This window comes from Scyliorhinus torazame, chromosome 23 (genome assembly GCF_047496885.1).
Source record: "Scyliorhinus torazame isolate Kashiwa2021f chromosome 23, sScyTor2.1, whole genome shotgun sequence".
NCBI lineage: Eukaryota > Metazoa > Chordata > Chondrichthyes > Carcharhiniformes > Scyliorhinidae > Scyliorhinus > Scyliorhinus torazame.
In genome coordinates this window covers 87,375,979-87,398,700 of record NC_092729.1, presented here as the reverse complement: position 1 = coordinate 87,398,700, position 22,722 = coordinate 87,375,979, and the positions used below count along the sequence as shown (strand labels likewise).

The window sequence follows — 22,722 nt, the reverse complement described above, 5'->3', positions numbered from 1 at the left end:
CATAGCACTGTATCAATCTCCAAACTAATCCCACTGTCCCGCTCTCTCCCCATAGCCCTGTATCAATCCCCCAACTAATCCCACTGCCCCGCTCTCTCCCCATAGCCCTGTATCAATCCCCAAACTAATCCCACTGCCTCACTCTCTCCCCGTAGCCCTGTATCAATCCCCAAACTAATCCCACTGCCCCGCTCTCTCCCCATAGCCCTGTATCAATCCCCAAACTAATCCCACTGCCCCGCACACTCCCCATAGCACTGTATCAATCCCCAAACTAATCCCACTGCCCCACTCTCTCTCCATAGCCCTGTATCAAACCCCAAACTAATCCCACTGCCCCGCTCTCTCCCCATAGCCCTGTATCAATCCCCAAACTAATCCCACTGCCCCGCTCTCTCCCCGTAGCCCTGTATCAATCCCAAACTAATCCCACTGCCCCGCTCTCCCCATAGCCCCGTATCAAACCCAAACTAATCCCACTGCCCCGCTCTCTCCCCATAGCCCTGTATCAATCCCCAAACTAATCCCACAGCCCCACTCTCTCTCCATAGCCCTGTATCAATCCCCAAACTAATCCCACTGTCCCGCTCTCTCCCCATAGCCCTGTATCAATCCCCAAACTAATCCCACTGCCCCGCTCTCTCCCCATAGCCCTGTGTCAATCCCCAAAACTAATCCCACTGCCCCACTCTCTCCCAATAGCCCTGTATCAATCCCCAAACTGCCCCGCTCTCTCCCCACAGCCCTGTCTCAATCCCCAAACTAATCCCACTGCCCCACTCTCTCCCCATAGCCCTGTCTCAATCCCCAAACTGCCCCGCTCTCTCCCATAGCCCTGTATCAATACCCAAACTAATCCCACTGTCCCGCTCTCTCCCCATAGCCCTGTATCAATCCCCAAACTAATCCCACTGACCCGCTCTCTCCCCATAGCCCTGTATCAATCCCAAATTAATCCCACTGCCCCGCTCTCTCCCCATAGACCTGTATCAATCCCCAAACTAATCCCACTGTCCCGCTCTCTCCTCATAGCCCTGTGTCAATCCCCAAACTAATCCCACTGTCCCACTCTCTCCCCACAGCCCTGTATCAATCCCCAAACTAATCCCACTGCCCCACTCTCTCCCCATAGCCCTGTATCAATCCCCAAACTAAACCCACTGCCCCGCTCTCTCCCCATTGCCCTGTATCAATCCCCAAACTAATCCCACTGCCCCGCTCTCTCCCCATAGCCCTGTGTCAATCCCCGAACTAATCCCACTGCACCGCTCTCTCCTCATAGCCCTGTATCAATCCCAAACTAATCCCACTGTCCCGCTATCTCCCCATAGCCCTGTATCAATCCCCAAACTAATCCCACTGCCCCGCTCTCTCCCCATAGCCCTGTATCAATCCCCAAACTAATCCCACTAGCGCGCTCTCGCCCCACAGCCCTGTATCAATCCCAAACTAATCCCACTGTCCCGCTCTCTCCCCATAGCCCTGTATCAATCCCCAAAGTAAACCCACTGCCCCACTCTCTCCCCATAGCCCTGTATCAATCCCCAAACTAATCCCACTGACCCGCTCTCTCCCCATAGCCCTGTATCAATCCCCAAACTAATCCCACTGCCCTGCTCTCTCCGCATAACCCTGTGTCAATCCCCAAACTAATCCCACTGCCCCGCTCTCTGCCCGTAGCCCTGTATCAATCCCAAACTAATCCCACCGCCCCGCTCTCTCTCCATAGCCCTGTATCAAACCCCAAACTAATCCCACTGCCCCGCTCTCTCCCCATAGCCCTGTATCAATCCCCAAACTAATCCCACTGCCCCGCTCTCTCCCCGTAGCCCTGTATCAATCCCAAACTAATCCCACTGCCCCGCTCTCCCCATAGCCCTGTATCAAACCCAAACTAATCCCACTGCCCCGCTCTCTCCCCATAGCCCTGTATCAATCCCCAAACTAATCCCACAGCCCCACTCTCTCTCCATAGCCCTGTATCAATCCCCAAACTAATCCCACTGTCGCGCTCTCTCCCCATAGCCCTGTATCAATCCCCAAACTAATCCCACTGCCCCGCTCTCTCCCCATAGCCCTGTGTCAATCCCCAAAACTAATCCCACTGCCCCACTCTCTCCCATAGCCGTGTCAATCCCCAAACTGCCCCGCTCTCTCCCATAGCCCTGTATCAATACCCAAACTAATCCCACTGTCCCGCTCTCTCCCCATAGCCCTGTATCAATCCCCAAACTGCCCCGCTCTCTCCCATAGCCCTGTCTCAATCCCCAAACTGCCCCGCTCTCTCCCCACAGCCCTGTCTCAATCCCCAAACTAATCCCACTGCCCCACTCTCTCCCCATAGCCCTGTCTCAATCCCCAAACTGCCCCGCTCTCTCCCATAGCCCTGTATCAATACCCAAACTAATCCCACTGTCCCGCTCTCTCCCCATAGCCCTGTATCAATCCCCAAACTAATCCCACTGACCCGCTCTCTCCCCATAGCCCTGTATCAATCCCAAATTAATCCCACTGCCCCGCTCTCTCCCCATAGACCTGTATCAATCCCCAAACTAATCCCACTGTCCCGCTCTCTCCTCATAGCCCTGTGTCAATCCCCAAACTAATCCCACTGTCCCACTCTCTCCCCACAGCCCTGTATCAATCCCCAAACTAATCCCACTGCCCCACTCTCTCCCCATAGCCCTGTATCAATCCCCAAACTAAACCCACTGCCCCGCTCTCTCCCCATAGCCCTGTATCAATCCCCAAACTAATCCCACTGTCCCGCTCTCTCCCCATAGCCCTGTATCAATCCCCAAACTAATCCCACTGTCCCACTCTCTCCTCATAGCCCTGTATCAATCCCCAAACTAATCCCACTGCCCCGCTCTCTCCCCATAGCCCTGCATCAATCCCCAAACTAATCCCGCTGCCTCACTCTCTCCCCATAGCCCTGTACCAATCCCCAAACTAATCCCACTGCCCCGCTCTCTCCCCATAGCCCTGCATCAATCCCCAAACTAATCCCACTGCCTCACTCTCTCCCCATATCCCTGTATCAATCCCCAAACTAATCCCACTGCCCCACTCTCTCCCCATAGCCCTGTATCAATCCCCAAACTAATCCCACTGCCTCACTCTCTCCCCATAGCCCTGTACCAATCCCCAAACTAATCCCACTGCCCCGCTCTCTCCCCATAGCCCTGTATCAATCCCCAAACTAATCCCACTGCCCCACTCTCTCCCCATAGCCCTGTATCAATCCCCAAACTAATCCCACTGTCCCGCTCTGTCCCCATAGCCCTGTATCAATCTCCAAACTAATCCCACTGCCCCGCTCTCTCCCCATAGCCCTGTATCAATCCCCAAACTAATCCCACTGTCCCACTCTCTCCTCATAGCCCTGTATCAATCCTCAAACTAATCCCACTGCCCCGCTCTCTCCCCATAGCCCTGCATCAATCCCCAAACTAATCCCACTGCCCCGCTCTCTCCCCATAGCCCTGTATCAATCCCCAAACTAATCCCACTGCCCCACTCTCTCCCCATAGCCCTGTATCAATCCCCAAACTAATCCCACTGCCTCACTCTCTCCCCATAGCCCTGTACCAATCCCCAAACTAATCCCACTGCCCCGCTCTCTCCTCATAGCCCTGTATCAATCCCCAAACTAATCCCAAGGCCCCACTCTCTCCCCATAGCCCTATATCAATCCCCAAACTAATCCCACTGTCCCGCTCTCTCCCCATAGCCCTGTATCAATCCCCAAACTAATCCCACTGTCCCGCACTCTCCCCATAGCCCTGTATCAATCCCCAAACTAATCCCACTGCCCCGCTCTCTCCCCATAGCCCTGTATCAATCCCCAAACTAATCCCACTGCCCCGCTCTGTCCCCATAGCCCTGTATCAATCCCCAAACTAATCACACTGTCCCGCTCTCTCCCCATAGCCCTGTATCAGTCCCCAAACTATTCCCACTGCCCCACTCTTCCCCCATAGCCCTGTCTCAATCCCCAAACTGCCCCGCTCTCTCCCCATAGCCCTGTATCAATCCCCAAACTAATCCCACAGCCCCGCTGTCTCCCCATAACCCTGTATCAATCCCAAACTAATCCCACTGCCCCACTCTCTCTCCATAGCCCTGTATCAATCCACAAACTAATCCCACTGCCCCGCTCTCCCCATAGCCCTGCATCAATCCCCAAACTAATCCCACTGCCCCGCTCTCTCCCTATAGCCCTGTAACAATCCCGAAACTAATCCCACTGCCCCACTCTCTCCCCGTAGCCCTGTATCAATCCCCAAACTAATCCCACTGCCCCACTCTCTCCCCATAGCCCTGTATCAATCCACAAACTAATCCCACTGTCCCACTCTCTCCCCATAGACCTGTATCAATCCCAAAACTAATCCCACTGCCCCGCTCTCTCCCCATAGCCCTGTATCAATCCCCAAACTAATCCCACTGCCCCGCTCTCTCCCCATAGCCCTGTATCAATCCCCAAACTAATCCAACTGCCCCGCTCTCTCCCCATAGCCCTGCATCAATGCCCAAACTAATCCCACTGCCCCGCTCTCTCCCCAGAGACCTGAATCAATCCCCAAACATATCCCACTGCCCCACAGCACTGTATCAATCCCCAAACTAATCCCACTGTCCCGCTCTCTCCCCATTGCCCTGTATCAATCCCCCAACTAATCCCACTGCCCCGCTCTCTCCCCATAGCCCTGTATCAATCCCCAAACTAATCCCACTGCCCCACTCTCTCCCCGTAGCCCTGTATCAATCCCCAAACTAATCCCACTGCCCCGCTCTCTCCCCATAGCCCTGTATCAATCCCCAAACTAATCCCACTGCCCCGCTCTCGCCCCATATCCCTGTATCAATCCCCAAACTAATCCCACTGCCCCGCGCGATCCTCATAGCACTGTATTAATCCCCAAACTAAACCCACTGCCCCACTCTCCCCATAGCCCTGTATCAATCCCCAAACTAATCCCACTGCCTCACTCTCTCCCCGTAGCCCTGTATCAATCCCCAAACTAATCCCACTGCCCCGCTCTCTCCCCATAGCCCTGTATCAATCCCCAAACTAATCCCACTGCCCCGCGCTCTCCCCATAGCACTGTATCAATCCCCAAACAAATCCCACTGCCCCGCTCTCTCCCCATAGCCGTGTCAATCCCCAAACTAATCCCACTGTCCCGCTCTCTCTCCCCACAGCCCTGTATCAATCCCCAAACTAATCCCACTGCCCCACTCTCCCCCATAGCCCTGTCTCAATCCCCAAACAGCCCCGCTCTCTCCCCATAGCCCTGTATCAATCCCCAAACTAATCCCACAGCCCCGCTGTCTCCCCATAGCCCTGTATCAATCCCAAACTAATCCCGCTGCCCCGCTCTCTCCCCATAGCCCTGTATCAATCCCCAAACTAATCCCACTGCCCCGCTCTCTCCCCATAGCCCTGTATCAATCCCCAAACTAATCCCACTGCCCCGCTCTCTCCCCATAGCCCTGTATCAATCCACAAACTAATCCCACTGTCCCACTCTCTCCCCATAGACCTGTATCAATCTCAAAACTAATCCCACTGCCCCGCTCTCTCCCCATAGCCCTGTATCAATCCCCAAATTAATCCCACTGCCCCGCTCTCTCCCCATAGCCCTGTATCAATCCCCAAACTAATCCAACTGCCCCGCTCTCTCCCCATAGCCCTGCATCAATCCCCAAACTAATCCCACTGCCCCGCTCTCTCCCCATAGGCCTGTATCAATCCCCAAACTAATCCCACTGCCCCGCTCTCTCCCCATAGCCCTGTATCAATCCCCAAACTAATCCCACTGCCCCGCTCTCTCCCCATAGCCCTGTATCAATCCCCAAACTAATCCCACTGCCCCGCTCTCTCCCCATAGCACTGTATCAATCCCCAAACTAATCCCACTGCCCCGCTCTCTCCCCAGCGCCCTGTATCAATCCCCAAACTAATCCCACTGCCCCATAGCACTGTATCAATCTCCAAACTAATCCCACTGTCCCGCTCTCTCCCCATAGCCCTGTATCAATCCCCCAACTAATCCCACTGCCCCGCTCTCTCCCCATAGCCCTGTATCAATCCCCAAACTAATCCCACTGCCTCACTCTCTCCCCGTAGCCCTGTATCAATCCCCAAACTAATCCCACTGCCCCGCTCTCTCCCCATAGCCCTGTATCAATCCCCAAACTAATCCCACTGCCCCGCACACTCCCCATAGCACTGTATCAATCCCCAAACTAATCCCACTGCCCCACTCTCTCTCCATAGCCCTGTATCAAACCCCAAACTAATCCCACTGCCCCGCTCTCTCCCCATAGCCCTGTATCAATCCCCAAACTAATCCCACTGCCCCGCTCTCTCCCCGTAGCCCTGTATCAATCCCAAACTAATCCCACTGCCCCGCTCTCCCCATAGCCCCGTATCAAACCCAAACTAATCCCACTGCCCCGCTCTCTCCCCATAGCCCTGTATCAATCCCCAAACTAATCCCACAGCCCCACTCTCTCTCCATAGCCCTGTATCAATCCCCAAACTAATCCCACTGTCCCGCTCTCTCCCCATAGCCCTGTATCAATCCCCAAACTAATCCCACTGCCCCGCTCTCTCCCCATAGCCCTGTGTCAATCCCCAAAACTAATCCCACTGCCCCACTCTCTCCCAATAGCCCTGTATCAATCCCCAAACTGCCCCGCTCTCTCCCCACAGCCCTGTCTCAATCCCCAAACTAATCCCACTGCCCCACTCTCTCCCCATAGCCCTGTCTCAATCCCCAAACTGCCCCGCTCTCTCCCATAGCCCTGTATCAATACCCAAACTAATCCCACTGTCCCGCTCTCTCCCCATAGCCCTGTATCAATCCCCAAACTAATCCCACTGACCCGCTCTCTCCCCATAGCCCTGTATCAATCCCAAATTAATCCCACTGCCCCGCTCTCTCCCCATAGACCTGTATCAATCCCCAAACTAATCCCACTGTCCCGCTCTCTCCTCATAGCCCTGTGTCAATCCCCAAACTAATCCCACTGTCCCACTCTCTCCCCACAGCCCTGTATCAATCCCCAAACTAATCCCACTGCCCCACTCTCTCCCCATAGCCCTGCATCAATCCCCAAACTAAACCCACTGCCCCGCTCTCTCCCCATTGCCCTGTATCAATCCCCAAACTAATCCCACTGCCCCGCTCTCTCCCCATAGCCCTGTGTCAATCCCCGAACTAATCCCACTGCACCGCTCTCTCCTCATAGCCCTGTATCAATCCCAAACTAATCCCACTGTCCCGCTATCTCCCCATAGCCCTGTATCAATCCCCAAACTAATCCCACTGCCCCGCTCTCTCCCCATAGCCCTGTATCAATCCCCAAACTAATCCCACTAGCGCGCTCTCGCCCCACAGCCCTGTATCAATCCCAAACTAATCCCACTGTCCCGCTCTCTCCCCATAGCCCTGTATCAATCCCCAAAGTAAACCCACTGCCCCACTCTCTCCCCATAGCCCTGTAGCAATCCCCAAACTAATCCCACTGACCCGCTCTCTCCCCATAGCCCTGTATCAATCCCCAAACTAATCCCACTGCCCTGCTCTCTCCGCATAACCCTGTGTCAATCCCCAAACTAATCCCACTGCCCCGCTCTCTGCCCGTAGCCCTGTATCAATCCCAAACTAATCCCACCGCCCCGCTCTCTCTCCATAGCCCTGTATCAAACCCCAAACTAATCCCACTGCCCCGCTCTCTCCCCATAGCCCTGTATCAATCCCCAAACTAATCCCACTGCCCCGCTCTCTCCCCGTAGCCCTGTATCAATCCCAAACTAATCCCACTGCCCCGCTCTCCCCATAGCCCTGTATCAAACCCAAACTAATCCCACTGCCCCGCTCTCTCCCCATAGCCCTGTATCAATCCCCAAACTAATCCCACAGCCCCACTCTCTCTCCATAGCCCTGTATCAATCCCCAAACTAATCCCACTGTCGCGCTCTCTCCCCATAGCCCTGTATCAATCCCCAAACTAATCCCACTGCCCCGCTCTCTCCCCATAGCCCTGTGTCAATCCCCAAAACTAATCCCACTGCCCCACTCTCTCCCATAGCCGTGTCAATCCCCAAACTGCCCCGCTCTCTCCCATAGCCCTGTATCAATACCCAAACTAATCCCACTGTCCCGCTCTCTCCCCATAGCCCTGTATCAATCCCCAAACTGCCCCGCTCTCTCCCATAGCCCTGTCTCAATCCCCAAACTGCCCCGCTCTCTCCCCACAGCCCTGTCTCAATCCCCAAACTAATCCCACTGCCCCACTCTCTCCCCATAGCCCTGTCTCAATCCCCAAACTGCCCCGCTCTCTCCCATAGCCCTGTATCAATACCCAAACTAATCCCACTGTCCCGCTCTCTCCCCATAGCCCTGTATCAATCCCCAAACTAATCCCACTGACCCGCTCTCTCCCCATAGCCCTGTATCAATCCCAAATTAATCCCACTGCCCCGCTCTCTCCCCATAGACCTGTATCAATCCCCAAACTAATCCCACTGTCCCGCTCTCTCCTCATAGCCCTGTGTCAATCCCCAAACTAATCCCACTGTCCCACTCTCTCCCCACAGCCCTGTATCAATCCCCAAACTAATCCCACTGCCCCACTCTCTCCCCATAGCCCTGTATCAATCCCCAAACTAAACCCACTGCCCCGCTCTCTCCCCATAGCCCTGTATCAATCCCCAAACTAATCCCACTGTCCCGCTCTCTCCCCATAGCCCTGTATCAATCCCCAAACTAATCCCACTGTCCCACTCTCTCCTCATAGCCCTGTATCAATCCCCAAACTAATCCCACTGCCCCGCTCTCTCCCCATAGCCGTGCATCAATCCCCAAACTAATCCCGCTGCCTCACTCTCTCCCCATAGCCCTGTACCAATCCCCAAACTAATCCCACTGCCCCGCTCTCTCCCCATAGCCCTGCATCAATCCCCAAACTAATCCCACTGCCTCACTCTCTCCCCATATCCCTGTATCAATCCCCAAACTAATCCCACTGCCCCACTCTCTCCCCATAGCCCTGTATCAATCCCCAAACTAATCCCACTGCCTCACTCTCTCCCCATAGCCCTGTACCAATCCCCAAACTAATCCCACTGCCCCGCTCTCTCCCCATAGCCCTGTATCAATCCCCAAACTAATCCCACTGCCCCACTCTCTCCCCATAGCCCTGTATCAATCCCCAAACTAATCCCACTGTCCCGCTCTGTCCCCATAGCCCTGTATCAATCTCCAAACTAATCCCACTGCCCCGCTCTCTCCCCATAGCCCTGTATCAATCCCCAAACTAATCCCACTGTCCCACTCTCTCCTCATAGCCCTGTATCAATCCTCAAACTAATCCCACTGCCCCGCTCTCTCCCCATAGCCCTGCATCAATCCCCAAACTAATCCCACTGCCCCGCTCTCTCCCCATAGCCCTGTATCAATCCCCAAACTAATCCCACTGCCCCACTCTCTCCCCATAGCCCTGTATCAATCCCCAAACTAATCCCACTGCCTCACTCTCTCCCCATAGCCCTGTACCAATCCCCAAACTAATCCCACTGCCCCGCTCTCTCCTCATAGCCCTGTATCAATCCCCAAACTAATCCCAAGGCCCCACTCTCTCCCCATAGCCCTATATCAATCCCCAAACTAATCCCACTGTCCCGCTCTCTCCCCATAGCCCTGTATCAATCCCCAAACTAATCCCACTGTCCCGCACTCTCCCCATAGCCCTGTATCAATCCCCAAACTAATCCCACTGCCCCGCTCTCTCCCCATAGCCCTGTATCAATCCCCAAACTAATCCCACTGCCCCGCTCTGTCCCCATAGCCCTGTATCAATCCCCAAACTAATCACACTGTCCCGCTCTCTCCCCATAGCCCTGTATCAATCCCCAAACTATTCCCACTGCCCCACTCTTCCCCCATAGCCCTGTCTCAATCCCCAAACTGCCCCGCTCTCTCCCCATAGCCCTGTATCAATCCCCAAACTAATCCCACAGCCCCGCTGTCTCCCCATAACCCTGTATCAATCCCAAACTAATCCCACTGCCCCACTCTCTCTCCATAGCCCTGTATCAATCCACAAACTAATCCCACTGCCCCGCTCTCCCCATAGCCCTGCATCAATCCCCAAACTAATCCCACTGCCCCGCTCTCTCCCTATAGCCCTGTAACAATCCCGAAACTAATCCCACTGCCCCACTCTCTCCCCGTAGCCCTGTATCAATCCCCAAACTAATCCCACTGCCCCGCTATCGCCCCATATCCCTGTATCAATCCCCAAACTAATCCCACTGCCCCACAGCACTGTATCAATCCCCAAACTAATCCCACTCTCCCGCTCTCTCCCCATAGCCCTGTATCAATCCCCCAACTAATCCCACTGCCCCGCTCTCTCCCCATAGCCCTGTATCAATCCCCAAACTAATCCCACTGCCCCACTCTCTCCCCGTAGCCCTGTATCAATCCCCAAACTAATCCCACTGCCCCGCCCTCGCCCCATATCCCTGTATCAATCCCCAAACTAATCCCACTGCCTCACTCTCCCCCCGTTGCCCTATATCAATCCCCAAACAAATCCCACTGCCCCGCTCTCTCCCCATAGCCCTGTATCAATCCCCAAACTAATCCCACTGCCCCGCGCTCTGCCCATAGCACTGTATCAATCCCCAAACTAACCCCACTGCCCCACTCTCTCCCATAGCCCTGTATCAATCCCCAAACTGCCCCGCTCTCTCCCCATAGCCCTGTATCAATCCCCAAACTAATACAACTGCCCCGCTCTCTCCCCATAGCCCTGCATCAATCCCCAAACTAATCCCACTGCCCCGCTCTCTCCCCATAGCCCTGTATCAATCCCCAAACTAATCCCACTGCCCCGCTCTCTCCCCAGAGCCCTGTATCAATCCCCAAACTAATCCCACTGCCCCACAGCACTGTATCAATCCCCAAACTAATCCCACTGTCCCGCTCTCTCCCCATTGCCCTGTATCAATCCCCCAACTAATCCCACTGCCCCGCACTCTCCCCATAGCCCTGTATCAATCCCCAAACTAATCCCACTGCCCCACTCTCTCCCCGTAGCCCTGTATCAATCCCCAAACTAATCCCACTGCCCCGCTCTCTCCCCATAGCCCTGTATCAATCCCCAAACTAATCCCACTGCCCCGCTCTCGCCCCATATCCCTGTATCAATCCCCAAACTAATCCCACTGCCCCGCGCGATCCTCATAGCACTGGATTAATCCCCAAACTAAACCCACTGCCCCACTCTCCCCATAGCCCTGTATCAATCCCCAAACTAATCCCACTGCCTCACTCTCTCCCCTTAGCCCTGTATCAATCCCCAAACTAATCCCACTGCCCCGCTCTCTCCCCATAGCCCTGTATCAATCCCCAAACTAATCCCACTGCCCCGCGCTCTCCCCATAGCACTGTATCAATCCCCAAACTAATCCCACTGCCCCGCTCTCTCCCCATAGCCCTGTATCAATCCCCAAACTAATCCCACTGTCCCGCTCTCTCCCCATAGCCCTGTATCAATCCCCAAACTAATCCCACTGCCCCGCTCTCTCCCCATAGCCCTGTATCAATCCCCAAACTAATCCCACTGCCCCGCGCTCTCCCCATAGCACTGTATCAATCCCCAAACTAATCCCACTGCCCCTCTCTCTCCCCATAGCCCTGTATCAATCCCCAAACTAATCCCACTGTCCCGCTCTCTCCCCATAGCCCTGTATCAATCCCCAAACTAATCCCACTGCCCCGCTCTCTCCCCATAGCCCTGTATCAATCCCCAAACTAATCCCACTGCCCCGCTCTCCCCATAGCCCTGTATCAATCCCCAAACTAATCCCACTGTCCCGCACTCTCCCCATAGCCCTGTATCAATCCCCAAACTAATCCCACTGCCCCGCTCTCTCCCCATAGCCCTGTATCAATCCCCAAACTAATCCCACTGCCCCGCTCTGACCCCATAGCCCTGTATCAATCCCCAAACTAATCACACTGTCCCGCTCTCTCCCCATAGCCCTGTATCAATCCCCAAACTAATCCCACTGCCCCGCTTTCCCCATAGCCCTGTATCAATCCCCAAACTAATCCCACTGCCCCACTCTCTCCCCATAGTCCTGTATCAATCCCCAAAGTAATCTCACTGCCCCGCTCTGTCCCCATAGCCCTGTATCAATCCCCAAACTAATCACACTGTCCCGCTCTCTCCCCATAGCCCTGTATCAATCCCCAAACTAATCCCACTGCCCCGCTCTCTCCCCATAGCCCTGTATCAATCCCCAAATTAATCCCACTGCCCCGCTCTCTCCCCATAGCCCTGTATCAATCCCCAAACTAATACCACTGCCCCACTCTCTCCCCATAGCCTTCTATCAATCCCCAAACTAATCTCACTGCCCCACTCTCTCCCCATAGCCCTGTGTCAATCCCCAAACTAATCCCACTGTCCCGCTCTCCCCATAGCCTTCTATCAATCCCCAAACTAATCCCACTGCCACACTCTCTCCCCATATCCCTGTGTCAATCCCCAAACTAATCCCACTGCCCCACTCTCTCCCCATTGCCCTGTAACAAACCCCAAACTAATCCCACTGCCTCGCTCTCTCCCCATAGCCGTGTCAATCCCCAAACTAATCCCACTGTCCCGCTCTCTCCCCATAGCCCTGTATCAATCCCCAAACTAATCCCACTGCCCCACAGCACTGTATCAATCCCCAAACTAATCCCACTGTCCCGCTCTCTCCCCATAGCCCTGTATCAATCCCCCAACTAATCCCACTGCCCCGCTCTCTCCCCATAGCCCTGTATCAATCCCCAAACTAATCCCACTGCCCCACTCTCTCCCCGTAGCCCTGTATCAATCCCCAAACTAATCCCACTGCCCCGCTCTCGCACCATAGCCCTGTATCAATCCCCAAACTAATCCCACTGCCCCGCGCTCTACCCATAGCACTGTATCAATCCCCAAACTAATCCCACTGCCCCACTCTCTCCCATTGCCCTGTATCAATCCCCAAACTGCCCCGCTCTCTCCCCATAGCCCTGTATCAATCCCAAACTGATCCCACTGCCCCGCTCTCTCCCCATAGCCCTGTATCAATCCCCAAAGTAATCCCACTGCCACGCCCTCTCCCCATAGCCCTGTATCAATCACCAAACTAATCCCACTGCCCCACTCTCTCCCATTGCCCTGTATCAATCCCCAAACTGCCCCGCTCTCTCCCCATAGCCCTCTATCAATCCCCAAACTAATCCCACTGCCACGCTTTCTCCCCATAGCCCTGTATCAATCCACAAACTAATCCCACTGTCCCACTCTCTCCCCATAGACCTGTATCAATCCCAAAACTAATCCCACTGCCCCGCTCTCTCCCCATAGCCCTGTATCAATCCCCAAACTAATCCCACTGCCCCGCTCTCTCCCCATAGCCCTGTATCAATCCCCAAACTAATCCAACTGCCCCGCTCTCTCCCCATAGCCCTGCATCAATGCCCAAACTAATCCCACTGCCCCGCTCTCTCCCCAGAGACCTGAATCAATCCCCAAACATATCCCACTGCCCCACAGCACTGTATCAATCCCCAAACTAATCCCACTGTCCCGCTCTCTCCCCATTGCCCTGTATCAATCCCCCAACTAATCCCACTGCCCCGCTCTCTCCCCATAGCCCTGTATCAATCCCCAAACTAATCCCACTGCCCCACTCTCTCCCCGTAGCCCTGTATCAATCCCCAAACTAATCCCACTGCCCCGCTCTCTCCCCATAGCCCTGTATCAATCCCCAAACTAATCCCACTGCCCCGCTCTCGCCCCATATCCCTGTATCAATCCCCAAACTAATCCCACTGCCCCGCGCGATCCTCATAGCACTGTATTAATCCCCAAACTAAACCCACTGCCCCACTCTCCCCATAGCCCTGTATCAATCCCCAAACTAATCCCACTGCCTCACTCTCTCCCCGTAGCCCTGTATCAATCCCCAAACTAATCCCACTGCCCCGCTCTCTCCCCATAGCCCTGTATCAATCCCCAAACTAATCCCACTGCCCCGCGCTCTCCCCATAGCACTGTATCAATCCCCAAACAAATCCCACTGCCCCGCTCTCTCCCCATAGCCGTGTCAATCCCCAAACTAATCCCACTGTCCCGCTCTCTCTCCCCACAGCCCTGTATCAATCCCCAAACTAATCCCACTGCCCCACTCTCCCCCATAGCCCTGTCTCAATCCCCAAACAGCCCCGCTCTCTCCCCATAGCCCTGTATCAATCCCCAAACTAATCCCACAGCCCCGCTGTCTCCCCATAGCCCTGTATCAATCCCAAACTAATCCCGCTGCCCCGCTCTCTCCCCATAGCCCTGTATCAATCCCCAAACTAATCCCACTGCCCCGCTCTCTCCCCATAGCCCTGTATCAATCCCCAAACTAATCCCACTGCCCCGCTCTCTCCCCATAGCCCTGTATCAATCCACAAACTAATCCCACTGTCCCACTCTCTCCCCATAGACCTGTATCAATCTCAAAACTAATCCCACTGCCCCGCTCTCTCCCCATAGCCCTGTATCAATCCCCAAATTAATCCCACTGCCCCGCTCTCTCCCCATAGCCCTGTATCAATCCCCAAACTAATCCAACTGCCCCGCTCTCTCCCCATAGCCCTGCATCAATCCCCAAACTAATCCCACTGCCCCGCTCTCTCCCCATAGGCCTGTATCAATCCCCAAACTAATCCCACTGCCCCGCTCTCTCCCCATAGCCCTGTATCAATCCCCAAACTAATCCCACTGCCCCGCTCTCTCCCCATAGCCCTGTATCAATCCCCAAACTAATCCCACTGCCCCGCTCTCTCCCCATAGCACTGTATCAATCCCCAAACTAATCCCACTGCCCCGCTCTCTCCCCAGCGCCCTGTATCAATCCCCAAACTAATCCCACTGCCCCATAGCACTGTATCAATCTCCAAACTAATCCCACTGTCCCGCTCTCTCCCCATAGCCCTGTATCAATCCCCCAACTAATCCCACTGCCCCGCTCTCTCCCCATAGCCCTGTATCAATCCCCAAACTAATCCCACTGCCTCACTCTCTCCCCGTAGCCCTGTATCAATCCCCAAACTAATCCCACTGCCCCGCTCTCTCCCCATAGCCCTGTATCAATCCCCAAACTAATCCCACTGCCCCGCACACTCCCCATAGCACTGTATCAATCCCCAAACTAATCCCACTGCCCCACTCTCTCCCATAGCCCTGTATCAATCCCCAAACTGCCCCGCTCTCTCCCCATAGCCCTGTATCAATCCCAAACTAATCCCACTGCCCCGCTCTCTCCCCATAGCCCTGTATCAATCCCAAACTGATCCCACTGCCCCACTCTCCCCATAGCCCTGTATCAATCCCCAAACTAATCCCACTGCCCCGCCCTCTCCCCATAGCCCTGCATCAATCCCCAAACTAATCCCACTGCCCCGCTCTCTCCCCACAGCCGTGTCAATCCCCAAACTAATCCCACAGCCCCGCTCTCTCCCCATAGCCCTGTATCAATCCCCAAACTAATCCCACTGCCCTGCTCTCCCCCATAGCCCTGTATCAATCCCCAAACTAAACTCTCTGCCACACTCTCTCCCCATAGCCCTGTATCAATCCCCAAACTAATCCCACTGTCGCGCTCTCTCCCCATAGCCCTGTATCAATCCCCAAACTAATCCCACTGCCCCACTCTCCCCATAGCCCTGTATCAATCCCCAAACTAATCCCACTGCCCCGCTCTCTCCCCATAGCTCTGTATCAATCCCCAAACTAATCCCACTGCCCCACTCTCTCCCCATAGCCCTGTATCAATCCCCAAACTAATCCCACTGCCCGCTCTCTCCCCATAGCCCTGTATCAATCCCCAAACTAATCCCACTGCCCTGCTCTCTCCCCATAGCCCTGTATCAATCCCCAAACTAAACCCACTGCCCCACTCCCTCCCCATAGCCCTGTATCAATCCCCAAACTAATCCCACTGACCCGCGCTCTCCCCATAGCCCTGTATCAATCCCCAAACTAGTCCCACTGCCCCGCTCTCTCTCCATAGCCCTGTATCAATCCCCAAACTAATCCCATTGTCCCGCTCTCTCCCCATAGCCCTGTATCAATCCCCAAACTAATCCCACTGCCCGACTCTCTCCCCATAGCCCTGTATCAATCCCCAAACTAATCCCACTGACCCCGCTCCCTCCCCATATCCCTGTATCAATCCCGAAACTAATCCCACTGCCCCGCTCTCTCCCCGTAGCCCTGTATCAATCCCCAAACTAATCCCACTGCCCCGCTCTCGCCCCATAGCCCTGTATCAATCCTCAAACTAAACCCACTGCCCCGCTCTCTCCCCATATCCCTGTATCAATTCACAAACTAATCCCACTGCCCTGCTCTCTCCCCATAGCCTGTATCAATCCCCAAACTAATCCCACTGTCCCACTCTCTCCCCATAGCCCTGTATCAATCCCCAAACTAATCCCACTGCCCCGCTCCCTCCCCATAGCCCTGTAACAATCCCCAAACTAATCCCACTGCCCCGCTCTCTCCCCATAGCCCTGTATCAATCCCCAAACTAATCCCACGGCCCCGCTCTCTCCCCATAGCCCTGTATCAATCCCCAAACTAATCCCACTGCCCCGCTCTCTCCCCATAGCCCTGTATCAATCCCCAAACTAAACCCACTGCCCCGCTCTCTCCCCATAGCCCTGTATCAATCCCCAAACTAATCCCACTGCCCCGCTCTCTCCCCATAGCCCTGTATCAATCCCCAAACTAATCCCACTGACCCGCGCTCTCCCCATAGCCCTGTATCAATCCCCAAACTAATCCCACTGCCCCGCTCTCTCCCCATAGCCCTCTATCAATCCCCAAACTAATCCCACTGCCCCGCTCTCTCCCCATAGCCCTGTATCAATCCCCAAACTAATCCCACTGCCCCGCTCTCTCCCCATAGCACTGTATCAATCCCCAAACTAATCCCACTGCCCCGCTCTCTCCCCAGAGCCCTGTATCAATCCCCAAACTAATCCCACTGCCCCACAGCACTGTATCAGTCCCCAAACTAATCCCACTGTCCCGCTCTCTCCCCATAGCCCTGTATCAATCCCCCAACTAATCCCACTGCCCCGCTCTCTCCCCATAGCCCTGTATCAATCCCCAAACTAATCCCACTGCCCCCCTCCCTCCCCGTAGCCCTGTATCAATCCCCAAACTAATCCCACTGCCCCGCTCTCTCCCCATAGCCCTGTATCAATCCCCAAACTAATCCCACTGCCCCGCGCAATCCCCATAGCACTGTATTAATCCCCAAACTAATTCCACTGCCCCACTCTCCCCATAGCCCTGTATCAATCCCCAAACTAATCCCACTGCCTCACTCTCTCCCCGTAGCCCTGTATCAATCCCCAAACTAATCCCACTGCCCCGCTCTCTCCCCATAGCCCTGTATCAATCCCCAAACTAATCCCACTGCCCCACTCTCTCCCCCTCGCCTTGTATCAATCCCCAAACTAATCCCACTGCCCCGCTCTCTCCCCATAGCCCTGCATCAATCCCCAAACTAATCCCACTGCCCCGCTCTCTCCCCACAGCCGTGTCAATCCCCAAACTAATCCCACAGCCCCGCTCTCTCCCCATAGCCCTGTATCAATCCCCAAACTAATCCCACTGCCCTGCTCTCCCCCATAGCCCTGTATCAATCCCCAAACTAAACTCTCTGCCACACTCTCTCCCCATAGCCCTGTATCAATCCCCAAACTAATCCCACTGTCGCGCTCTCTCCCCATAGCCCTGTGTCAATCCCCAAACTAATCCCACTGCCCCACTCTCCCCATAGCCCTGTATCAATCCCCAAACTAATCCCACTGCCCCGCTCTCTCCCCATAGCTCTGTATCAATCCCCAAACTAATCCCACTGCCCCACTCTCTCCCCATAACCCTGTATCAATCCCCAAACTAATCCCACTGCCCGCTCTCTCCCCATAGCCCTGTATCAATCCCCAAACTAATCCCACTGCCCCGCTCTCTCCCCATAGCCCTGTATCAATCCCCAAACTGAACCCACAGCCCCGCTCTCTCCCCATAGCACTGTATCAATCCCCAAACTAATCCCACTGCCCCGCTCTCTCCCCAGAGCCCTGTATCAATACCCAAACTAATCCCACAGCCACGCTCTCTCCCCATAGCCCTGTATCAATCCCCAAACTAATCCCACTGCCCCACTCTCTCCCCATAGCCCTGTATCAATCCCCAAACTAATCCCACTGCCCCGCTCTCTCCCCATAGCCCTGTATCAATCCCCAAACTAATCCCACTGCCCCACTCTCTCCCCATAGCCCTGTATCAATCCCCAAACTAATCCCACTGCCCCGCTCTCTCCCCATAGCCCTGTATCAATCCCCAAACTGAACCCACAGCCCCGCTCTCTCCCCATAGCCCTGTATCAATCCCCAAACTAATCCCACTGCCCCACTCTCTCCCCATAGCCCTGTATCAATCTCCATACTAACCCCACTGCCCCACTCTCTCCCCATAGCCCTGTATCAATCCCCAAACTAATCCCACTGCCCCGCTCTCTCCCCATAGCCCTGTATCAATCCCCAAACTGAACCCACAGCCCCGCTCTCTCCCCATAGCCCTGTATCAATCCCCAAACTAATCCCACTGCCCCACTCTCTCCCCATAGCCCTGTATCAATCCCCAAACTAATCCCACTGCCCCGCTCTCTCCCCATAGCCCTGTATCAATCCCCAAACTAAACCCACTGCCCCGCTCTGTCCCCATAGCCCTGTATCAATCCCCAAACTAATCCCACCGCCCCGCTATCTCCCCATAGCCCTGTATCAATCCCCAAACTAATCCCACTGCCCCACTCTCTCCCCATAGCCCTGTATCAATCCCCAAACTAATCCCACTGCCCCACTCTCTCCCCATAGCCCTGTATCAATCCCCAAACTAATCCCACTGCCCCGCTCTCTCCCCACAGCACTGTATCAATCCCCAAACTAATCCCACTGTCCCGCTCTCTCCCCATAGCCCTGTATCAATCCCCAAACTAATCCCACTGCCCCACTCTCTCCCCATAGCCCTGTATCAATCCCCAAACTAATCCCACTGCCCCGCTCTCTCCCCATAGCCCTGTATCAATCCCCAAACTGAACCCACAGCCCCGCTCTCTCCCCATAGCCCTGTATCAATCCCCAAACTAATCCCACTGCCCCACTCTCTCCCCATAGCCCTGTATCAATCCCCAAACTAATCCCACTGTCCCGCTCTCTCCCCATAGCCCTGTATCAATCCCCAAACTAATCCCACTGCCCCGCTCTCTCCCCATAGCCCTGTATCAATCCCCAAACTAATCCCACTGACCCGCTCTCTCCCCATAGCCCTGTATCAATACCCAAACTAATCCAACTGCCCCGCTCTCTCCCCATAGCCCTGTATCAATACCCAAACTAATCCCACTGTCCCGCTCTCTCCCCATAGCCCTGTATCAATCCCCAAACTAATCCCACTGCCCCGCTCTCTCCCCAGAGCCCTGTATCAATCCCCAAACTAATCCCACTGCCCCACTCTCTCCCCATAGCCCTGTATCAATCCCAAACTAATCCCACTGCCCCGCTCTCTCCCCATAGCCCTGTATCAATCCCCAAACTAATCCCACTGCCCCACTCTCTCCCCGTAGCCCTGTATCAATCCCCAAACTAATCCCACTGCCCCGCTCTCCCCCCATAGCCCTGTATCAATCCCCAAACTAATCCCACTGCCCCACTCTCTCCCCGTAGCCCTGTATCAATCCCCAAACTAATCCCACTGCCCCGCTCTCTCCCCATAGCCCTGTATCAATCCCCAAACTAATCCCACTGCCCCACTCTCTCCCCGTAGCCCTGTATCAATCCCCAAACTAATCCCACTGCCCCGCTCTCTCCCCATAGCCCTGTATCAATCCCCAAACTAATCCCACTGCCCCACGCAATCCCCATAGCACTGTATTAATCCCCAAACTAATCCCACTGCCCCACTCTCCCCATAGCCCTGTATCAATCCCCAAACTAATCCCACTGCCTCACTCTCTCCCCGTAGCCCTGTATCAATCCCCAAACTAATCCCACTGCCCCGCTCTCTCCCCATAGCCCTCTATCAATCCGCAAACTAATCCCACTGCCCCGCACACTCCCCATAGCCCTGTATCAATCCCCAAACTAATCCCACTGCCCCACTCTCTCCCATAGCCCTGTATCAATCCCCAAACTGCCCCGCTCTCTCCCCATAGCCCTGTATCAATCCCATACTGATCCCACTGCCCCGCTCTCTCCCCATAGCCCTGTATCAATCCCCAAACTAATCCCACTGCCCCACAGCACTGTATCAATCCCCAAACCAATCCCACTGTCCCGCTCTCTCCCCATAGCCCTGTATCAATCCCCCAACTAATCCCACTGCCCCGCTCTCCCCATAGCCCTGTATCAATCCCCAAACTAATCCCACTGCCCCACTCTCTCCCCGTAGCCCTGTATCAATCCCCAAACTAATCCCACTGCCCCGCTCTCTCCCCATAGCCCTGTATCAATCCCCAAACTAATCCCACTGCCCCGCGCAATCCCCATAGAACTGTATTAATCCCCAAACTAATCCCACTGCCCCACTCTCCCCATAGCCCTGTATCAATCCCCAAACTAATCCCACTGCCTCACTCTCTCCCCGTAGCCCTGTATCAATCCCCAAACTAATCCCACTGCCCCGCTCTCTCCCCATAGCCTGTATCAATCCCCAAACTAATCCCACTGTCCCGCACACTCCCCATAGCCCTGTATCAATCCCCAAACTAATCCCACTGCCCCACTCTCTCCCATAGCCCTGTATCAATCCCCAAACTGCCCCGCTCTCTCCCCATAGCCCTGTATCAATCCCAAACTGATCCCACTGCCCCGCTCTCTCCCCATAGCCCTGTATCAATCCCCAAACTAATCCCACTGCCCCGCTCTCTCCCCATAGCCCTGTATCAATCCCCAAACTAATCCCACTGTCCCGCTCTCTCCCCATAGCCCTGTATCAATCCCCCAACTAATCCCACTGCCCCGCTCTCTCCCCATAGCCCTGTATCAATCCCCAAACTAACCCCACTGTCCCGCTCTCTCCCCATAGCCCTGTATCAATCCCCCAACTAATCCCACTGCCCCACTCTCTCCCATAGCCGTGTATCAATCCCCAAACTAATCCCACTGCCCCGCTCTCTCCCCATAGCCCTGTATCAATCCCCAAACTAATCCCACTGCCCCACGCAATCCCCATAGCACTGTATTAATCCCCAAACTAATCCCACTGCCCCACTCTCCCCATAGCCCTGTATCAATCCCCAAACTAATCCCACTGCCTCACTTTCTCCCCGTAGCCCTGTATCAATCCCCAAACTAATCCCACTGCCCCGCTCTCTCCCCATAGCCCTGTATCAATCCCCAAACTAATCCCACTGCCCCACTCTCTCCCATAGCCCTGTATCAATCCCCAAACTGCCCCGCTCTCTCCCCATAGCCCTGTATCAATCCCATACTGATCCCACTGCCCCGCTCTCTCCCCATAGCCCTGTATCAATCCCCAAACTAATCCCACTGCCCCGCTCTCTCCCCATAGCCCTGTATCAATCCCCAAACTAATCCCACTGCCCCGCTCTCTCCCCATAGCCCTGTATCAATCCCCAAACTAATCCCAGTGCCCCGCTCTCTCCCCATAGCCCTGTATCAATCCCCAAACTAATCCCACTGCCCCGCTCTCTCCCCATAGCCCTGTATCAATCCCCAAACTAATCCCACAGCCCCGCTCTCTCCCCATAGCACTGTATCAATCCCCAAACTAATCCCACTGCCCCACAGCACTGTATCAATCCCCCAACTAATCCCACTGCCCCGCTCTCTCCCCATAGCCCTGTATCAATCCCCAAACTAATCCCACTGCCCCACTCTCTCCCCGTAGCCCTGTATCAATCCCCAAACTAATCCCACTGCCCCGCTCTCTCCCCATAGCCCTGTATCAATCCCCAAACTAATCCCACTGCCCCGCGCAATCCCCATAGCACTGTATTAATCCCCAAACTAATCCCACTGCCCCACTCTCCCCATAGCCCTGTATCAATCCCCAAACTAATCCCACTGCCTCACTCTCTCCCCGTAGCCCTGTATCAATCCCCAAACTAATCCCACTGCCCCGCTCTCTCCCCGTAGCCCTGTATCAATCCCCAAACTAATCCCACTGCCCCGCACACTCCCCATAGCCCTGTATCAATCCCCAAACTAATCCCACTGCCCCACTCTCTCCCATAGCCCTGTATCAATCCCCAAACTGCCCCGCTCTCTCCCCATAGCCCTGTATCAATCCCAAACTGATCCCACTGCCCCGCTCTCTCCCCATAGCCCTGTATCAATCCCCAAACTAATCCCACTGCCCCGCTCTCTCCCCATAGCCCTGTATCAATCCCCAAACTAATCCCACTGTCCCGCTCTCTCCCCATAGCCCTGTATCAATCCCCAAACTAATCCCACTGTCCCCACTCTCTCCCATAGCCCTGTATCAATCCCCAAACTAATCCCACTGCCCCGCTCTCTCCCCATAGCCCTGTATCAATCCCCAAACTAATCCCACTGCTCCGGCTCTGCAACT

The 22,722-nt window shown here is 55.0% G+C and overlaps 1 protein-coding gene across 1 annotated transcript in view; it reads left to right on the top strand.

The window, feature by feature from the left end:
- Window positions 1-22,722, top strand: part of LOC140399686 (putative RNA-binding protein Luc7-like 1) — a 55,221-nt gene that overhangs the window by 31,933 nt on the left and 566 nt on the right. The gene's annotated exons all lie outside the window — the stretch shown is intronic.